Consider the following 8,293-nt stretch of genomic DNA (forward strand, 5'->3'; position numbering starts at 1 on the left):
ATATATATATATATATATATGCTTTTATTTTGCATAATAAAAATAAATTTATCTATGTGTATAATTATCCCCTCATTAGAAATGTGCTCTTAATATTTAGATCAAGTTGATGTCAAACTACTGATCCTCTCACTTCAACTGTTCCACAGGTTTCTTACCAGTATAAACCCTCATATCTTCTTTAAAATCCTCTTGAGGTAAGTAATAGGACTTTATTATTATATTTTATTTTATGATCCTTTATTAATTTAAGATAAAACAATACTGAACAGTATATATATACATATATAAGAATAATATATATATATATGCATATCTATTTGTGTCTGTGTGTGTGTGAAGTTGTACAACATTCCATTTTAAAACTATTTATTTAATACTGATAGAAAACCCCAAATTTAGATCATTGCCTTTCATTATTTTTTTTTAAAACCACAGAGTTTTGAAGGTTGAATAGATCATATAAGCCAAGCCTTTTCTGAGATTTTATTCTTGTCTAGTTTCTGTGAAGACTTCTCAATGTAATCATTTAAATATGTGCTTTCCAGTTTCAAGAATGATACTCTCTGAATGGTTTCAATCTCTATTAAGCAGACACAAAATCAAAAAGATACCTTGATGGGTGCTCATTAAGAAAAGTGGACATAAGCCATAGTTGAAATGAAAATAGAGAAGCAGAATAAAAGAGTAATGGCAGAGATGGGAAGAATGTGGGATTATAACAAAAATCATGTAGGAGAGAGCTGACTCTCAGGGTGTATGAAAAAACCTTAAGGAGGCCTATTACTTTACAACCAGGTAAAATGTAGTTGGAACATTGGTCTAGTGAAGCTGTGTATTCAAATGCTAAATACTGGTTTCTAATATCTTTTAGGTCCTAACAAGCAGATCTTTGCATATGGCAAGCAATGCTATGTAAAATTTGTTCCCAATATAAAGTCATTGGTAAAATAAAAGTGACTATAGTCAATTAGTAGGTAAAGCTGAGGTAGGTTGAGTTTCAGTTACCAGGCTGGGGGTCACAGATAGGGACAATAAGGAGAAAGACGAGTGAAGAAAGAAGGAGAAAGAACGTAGAGAGCAGGAGGGCTCCATCAGAGGTGATGGAGCAGCAGCCCCTGTAAGAGGGAAATGGACCCTGATGATAGGCTGATGGAGCAGAAATAACCCATGAGATTCAAATATCAAGTACTTGGGGAGCACAGCTAGGAAGTAACCAGTTTAGCATTAGAAAAATTAGAGGTAATTGTCCAGTAATTGTGCTAGAGCCGAAGTAAATAAACTATAGCCTCAGTTTCATCCATTTGGAAGCTAGGCAGGAATAGAAATACATTCACTAATTTACAGGAGGGGGTAATAAAAGACATATATTAACTATAACTGGGGTACATTGGATTTTAAAGGATGAGTTTTCACTGATGAGGTTGAGCTTTGGGAGAACAGAAAGGTGTAATGGATAAATTAAATAAAACTATGTATATATTAAAAAGACATACAGAATCCACTACTTAGTGAGCTAATTACAAAATATAACTTTCAGAATCACCTTTAAAGATGAATGATCTCACTCCAAGAAATTATGGCATATTAAATTAAATTTGCAGTACCATTAACCAGATATTTTTTTCACGTGTTTTGGTCAGGAAAATCCCAGAAATCTCCAGAATAATACAGGTTGTAGCCATCACCCATAGTTAACCACTAAAACTGCATGGTTTAAAGGCATTTCACACACCTTGGCTACAGCCATAGAGAAAAGTCTCAAACTGACCAAAAACTTCCTTTCTGTTGTCTTGTTTTCACAGTATTGAGAGGTGCTAAACAGGTTGCAGGGGAGAAAAGGGACACAATGCTGGTCCCTTTTATTGCAATATTGACCTGCCAGGCAAATATGTGTCTGCTAGTCTAACAATGGTAAGATTGTTACAGGGTATTTAACTGATCTTCTGACTGAATTTGAGAGATAGTTACACCAGGAAAATTTTGTCTGGTTATAAAATCCCCACTGAAACTCCAAGGTGGAGTGTTCGTATGTCTTAGGGAAGATCTTGCTATAGTTATTTTATTAAGAGGTCAAATTTCATTGTAAATGTTTCCATTTATACCCAAAGACCTAGCCTGTTTTTCACTTTGGTCATAGATGCCAAAATTTTTCATCAGACAGGTGTCAAAGTAGAGATATGTAAGTGCTTAGAATGAGAAACCAAGTGTTTATCAATAATTTGGACATAATGATCAAATTTTCTAACCCATTGAGCTATGATGAACAGCTTATAAAATTACTCAAAGGGAATTCAAGAGCCATAGAATGTGAAGTGCTATGAAATTCTTTATTCTAGATATGACATCACTATAGTACTCATGAACTTGTAACAGTTGCATGTACTTGCACAAGAGTTACAGGGGATCAAGACAGCTAAATTCCTGCATATATTAGGAAGATTTGACTCAAGCCCCTCATTTACTAATGAGCTATTAGCAAATGAAGGCTTTTGGAAGAGGAAGTATCATTTATATTTGTACAGCTACTGGCATGTTTCTTGTGCTCCAATGTGTGTCTGTATACTCAGACTCTTACGAGCAGCAAAAACTGGATATAGTGGGCTGTCAATTGTTTTAAAAAAGGAAGAAAGAAGAGGAGAGGGAGGAATGGGAGAGAGTGACATGACGTTCTTAAAAGATCTGGTTGAGAGAATATGAAGGTATGAAGGTATCATTTGAAAGTACATGATCATATTTCATCATGTATATATACATTAGATTCTCATGAATAAATATTGATTTTAATTACACATTATTATTTCTTTTATTTTGAGGATTATAAAACAATTACACCTCCATGCCTTTCTTGTCCTCTATGCAAATCCTTCATGTATACCTTCTCACTCTCTTTCAAATTCATGGCCTGTTTTTTATTATTTGTTGTTATATGCATATATGTATATGTAAACATGTATGTGCCACTAATACAACACTCAGTCTGTTTGAAATTATTTGAATATATGTTATAATGCCTGAATCTATTTGGTATTGAACAACTAAATGGTATACTATGAAGATTATTCCAACTTTTACTATTTTTTAGTTACCTATAATTCTTTGTATATTTTTGATGCCTTGGGCCCCATTCACTTTGAAATTAAATGAGTATTATCTTTAATTTTGAACTTAATTATTATTAAGCTTTTAAATTCTTTAATCTTCTTAACAGTCCAGATATTATCCCCCTCCCAGTCCCCCCTCCAAATGCAGATTATTTTTTCAAGGACCTATGAATATCAATTTTTACCAATATTATGATTATCAAACATGACCTATCATTAAGTTATAGGCATTGTTTTGTTTATTTTATTTGGACACATTTTTCCTGAACCTCTGCAGACATATTAGAAGTTCAGCTACTCAATATCAATAGTATTTAAACTTTTAAAAGTCATAACAACTTGTAAAATATAAGGATAAATCAGGTGTAAGATAATTAAGAGGTATATGAAAAAAATTATATTTCAAGTTGAATTGTCATTTAAAATTCACTACTTGCATCCCTCTGTCTTTTTGGGGGGGGGGCAATAATTTACTCTCTGTTTTGAATGCTTGGCCTGATAGACTCAGGTGACTATAGCAATGACTTTAAAAATGAGCATGGATATGTGAGAATATTATATATATATTGTATTTTATATATCATATATTTGTAATTCTTACTAAAAGAAATATCTTTGCAATATCCATCTATTAAATAATATACTTGCAATGTACATATAAATTAAAAAGTATAGTCTACAGCCATACCACCCTGAACTCGCCCGATCTCGTCTGATCTCGGAAGCTAAGCAGGGTCGGACCTGGTTAGTACTTGGATGGGAGACCACTTGGGAATACCAGGTGCTGAAGGCTTAAAAAAAAAGTATGAAAAGTACAAGTAAAAGTTTAAGGTATTTAATACACTTTAATTATCTGTATTGCTGAGATATATATTATTATTAAATTTAATATAGTGAATGGAGCCTAAAAATGGTAAAAATATTTATCTCTTATTAAAAGAAATATGAAAAAATATTTGTTTTATTTTCACTCTTAATTTTTTTCTATTCTAGTTTAACCAGCAGTTTTAATTAAATAATGTAAATGGAAGTCCTTAAATTCCTAACATTTTTTGCCAAAAGGAAAATCAATGTGCAGTATATTCTAATTTTAGATTTGTGAAAATCTGTTTAATCTGTTAGCAAACATGGCATGTATACTGTGATGTCAGGCTTGGTTAACTCTTTAATTAAATAAAAATTTGTCGTTCCAGCTGAAAGAAAACAACATGCTATTGAGCTTCCTAAGATCATAATGCTAGAAACAAAAGGCTTATACTGTAAATCACAAAAATGCATGCACATACACAAGCACACACACACACACACACACACACACACACACACACACACACACACATGGCCCAGAGAGGTACCTATAGTTTATGACACAGATTTTGAGTATGGGAAAGCTACCAAGTAGAAATAGTACTTACACCTTAAAATGTTGTAAATATCCCCAATTTTTATGATCAGATAATGTCCCAGATTGAGACCCAGGTGCTGTGATGTCACAGTGTGATAAGCGAACCTTAAGAAAAGCTTCAACACAAGACTTGCAACCCATATGGCAGAATGCACACAGGTTGCAGTGTTCAGGGCCATGTGAAGTCTGATGGTCTAGAGGAGAAGTGAACACAAGCCGCCATCCCTAATGCAGAAGCTATTACAGATTGCTCACAAAAGTAAAATTAGTTTTCTGCAATGAGTATCACAAGGTATATGAACCACCCTTAGGGGAAGATCTCATGCCCAGGTTTAGATGGCCACCCTACCATTAAATCAATCACATTTTTGGAGGTTCTTTGTCTCACAATGCCTTGTCAAGAATATTTTCATGCCCATTATATTATGGTTTCTACTTTTGTGTTTTTATGATTTTTCTCTGTGTGAACAAATTCTTGTGTCTATATAAGCTTCTGCCCTTCCATTGATTCATTTTGTTGTTGTTGTTGTTGTTTTCTTTGTCCTATTCTGGCTTATAGTTCCAGAGAACCAAATAGCCCTATTAAAAAAGGGGGTACAGAGCTAAACAAAAAATTCTCAACTGGGGAATACTGAATGGCTGAGAAGCACCTAAAGAAATGTTCAGCATCCTTAGTCATCAGGGAACGACAAATCAAAATAACCCTGAGATTTCACCTAACACCAGTCAGAATGGCTAGGGTAAAAAACTCGGGTGACAGCATATGCTGGCAAGGTTGTGGAGTAAGAGGAACATTCCCTCATTGCTGGTGGGATGGCAAGCTGGTATAACCACTCTGGAAATCAGTCTGGCGCTTCCTCCAGAAATAGGACATAGTACTACCAGAGGACCCAGAAATACCACTCCTGGACATATACTCAAAAGATACTCCAACATGTAATAAGGACACGTGCTCCACTATGTCCATAGCAGCCTTATTTATAATAGCCAGAAACTAGAAACAACCCAAATGTCCCTCAACAGAGGAATGGATACATAAAATGAGGTACATCTATACAATGGAGTACTACTCAAAAAAAAGAATTTATAAAATTCTTGGGGGAATGGATGGATCTGTAGAACATCATCCTGAGTGAGGTAACCCAATCACAAAAGAACACACATGGTATGCACTCTCTGATAAGTGGATATTAGCCCAGAAGCTGGAATACCCAAAATATAATCCACAAACCACAAGAAACTCAAGAAGAATGAAGACCAAAGTGTGGATACTTCGTTCCTTCTTAACAGGGGGAACAAAATACCCATGGAAGGAGTTGCAGAGACGAACTATGGAGCAGAGATTGAATGAAGGACAATCCAGAGACTGCTCCACCTGGGAATCCTTCCCATATTCAAACATCAAATTCAGACACTATTGTGGATGCTAGCAAGTGCTGGCTGACAGGAGCCTGATATAGCTGTCTCCTGAGAGGCTCTCACAGTACCCCACTAATATAGAAATAGTGGGTCACTGAATGAAACCGACCTGCAGTCTCTCTTCTTCCGTGGGTGCTCGCGAACTGGGGTAGTTGAGTTTCTGTGAAAATAAGCGGGGCAGGAGACAAAGAGCAGGACACCAAGTAGATTTATCAAGGTGTGATTTTTACTGAATGAACCAAGATATATATAGTTCAAGCAAACAATCCTTCGGCTATTAGCATAGACATGAGAACAGGGAAATAACATCCTTCAAGCAAGAGCTCTAGGCAGTAAAGCAGATTAGAGGTCTCAGTTCCTTTGAAGTCTAGGCTACCAGTTCTGTCTTTGATCTCTGGTGCTGTCTCCAGTGCTTCACACCTGATGTGCTGGGCAGAGCAGCTGCCTCTGGAACCCTGTTGCGCCGGGCAGAGCAGCTCAGTGGGACACTACAGCTCACAGCCATCCATTGGACTAAGCATAGAGTTCACAATGAAGGAGCTAGAGAAAGGACCCAAGGAACTGTAGGGTGTGCTGTCTAGGATGAACAACAATATGAACTAACTAGTACCCTCAGAGCTCCCAGGGACTAAACCACCAACCAAAGAGCACACATGGTGGGACTAATGGCTCCAGCAGCATATGTATATCAAAGAATGGCCTAATTGGTCATCAATGGGAGAAGAGGCCTTTTGGTCCTGTGAAGGTTTTATGCCCTAGTGTAGGGGAATGCCAGGACCAGGAAGCAGAAGAGGGTGGGTTGTTGAGCAGGGGGAGGAGGGAGGGAACAGGGTTTTTTATTTTATTTTAATTTTATTTTTTTGGAGGAGAAACTGGGAAAGGAGATAATATATGACATGTAAATAAAGAAAATATCTAATAAAAAATAAAAGAATGTCACAAAAAAGTCAAATTACCAACTAAGACAATGACTTACAAATATGAGTACAGGCCAATCTGATGGAAGAAATTCTTCACTGGACATTTCTTCCTTCCAGATATATCTAGATTTTTACCAACTTGGTAAAACTACCAGAGCACAACACTTATATTTAATACAAAAGATCTCATGGCATATTTTTCTACAGTCTAGGGTAAGAAGAGATCCAATTCCTCCAGTCTTGTTCAGAAAAATTCATAATGCCTTGGCAAGATCAAAGGCAAGAGTAGAGAAACAAATAGGCTTTTTATATAAAATGATAATAACATTACCCTATATACAAACAGCATGATTTAATACATTAAATACTTTTTAAAAAGAAGCATTCAGATACAATAAACAAAACATACTTATAGTCTATAAAGATCCTCTTATAGGGAAAGGTCCATTGCAAGGACCATTCCCTAACACTATTAATGATAACTGTTATGCTTGCAGACATGACTCTAACACTGTAGTCCTCTTGGATGCTCCACCCACCAACTGATTCAGACTGCAGACACCCACAGCAAAACAACTGATGGAGCTTGCTAACTCATATGCAAGAAAAGGAAGAAGTATTGTGTGCCCCTAAGGGGACAGGTACTCTACAGGAAGACTAAAATAGAGTCAACTAACCTGAACCCTTGGGTCCCTCAGAAACTGAACCAACAACCAAAAATACATGGGCTGTACCCAGGCTTCCTAACACATGGAGCAGAAGTGCAGCTTGTTCTTCATATGGATCTTCGACAAGCAGAGTAGAAACTATCACAAAAGCTGTAGTTTTCTAGCTGTACTGCCTTGTCTGGCCTCAGTATGAGAAGATATGCCTAGCCTCACAGAGACTTAATATGCCAGGCTGGAGGGATACCCAGCACCCCCCTCAAAGGAGAAAGGGAGGGGGGAAGAAGAATTGTGGCGTAGGGTGACTAAGAGGGAGGCAGTAAGAGGGATGTAAAGTAAATAGGTAAAATAATAAAAAATAAAATAAAGTAAATAAAATTAATGATTTTGAGAAAAATGGATTTCTACATATAGAAGAATGTAACCAGATCCATGCACAAAAGGCAACGTCCACTGGATTTAAATTGTTAGTCGGAGTTAACACCATAAACTCTGAAACTGCTAGAGAAAACATTGAGAAATCTAGGCTGTTGACATAGACAAGGACTTTGTGAAAATGACTCACAGTGTAAAGAAAATAGGACCAAGTACTGACAAATAAGATTGAATCAAATTTTAAAAAAATCAGCACACCAATAAATCAGTGACTGAAGAAGCAGGTGTCCTGAAGGAAAGGGCAGTCACCAGACAGTCTACAGGATAAGACGGTCACCAGAGAAACAGACAGGCTGCAGGATGGGAGAGACAACAGAGAAACAGACAGGCTGCAGGATGGGAGAG

The 8,293-nt window shown here is 36.5% G+C and overlaps 1 non-coding gene and 1 pseudogene across 1 annotated transcript; one reads left to right on the forward strand and one right to left on the reverse strand.

Annotated features, from left to right (window-relative positions):
• LOC116094358 overlaps nucleotides 1-8,293 on the reverse strand; it is a 141,078-nt pseudogene that overhangs the window by 74,707 nt on the left and 58,078 nt on the right.
• On the forward strand, nucleotides 3,779-3,897 carry LOC116094574. Its single transcript, XR_004120209.1, has one exon. It is a non-coding gene; the product is annotated as a 5S ribosomal RNA (ribosomal RNA).

Source organism: Mastomys coucha, unplaced genomic scaffold (genome assembly GCF_008632895.1).
Source record: "Mastomys coucha isolate ucsf_1 unplaced genomic scaffold, UCSF_Mcou_1 pScaffold16, whole genome shotgun sequence".
Classification (NCBI taxonomy): Eukaryota; Metazoa; Chordata; class Mammalia; order Rodentia; family Muridae; genus Mastomys; species Mastomys coucha.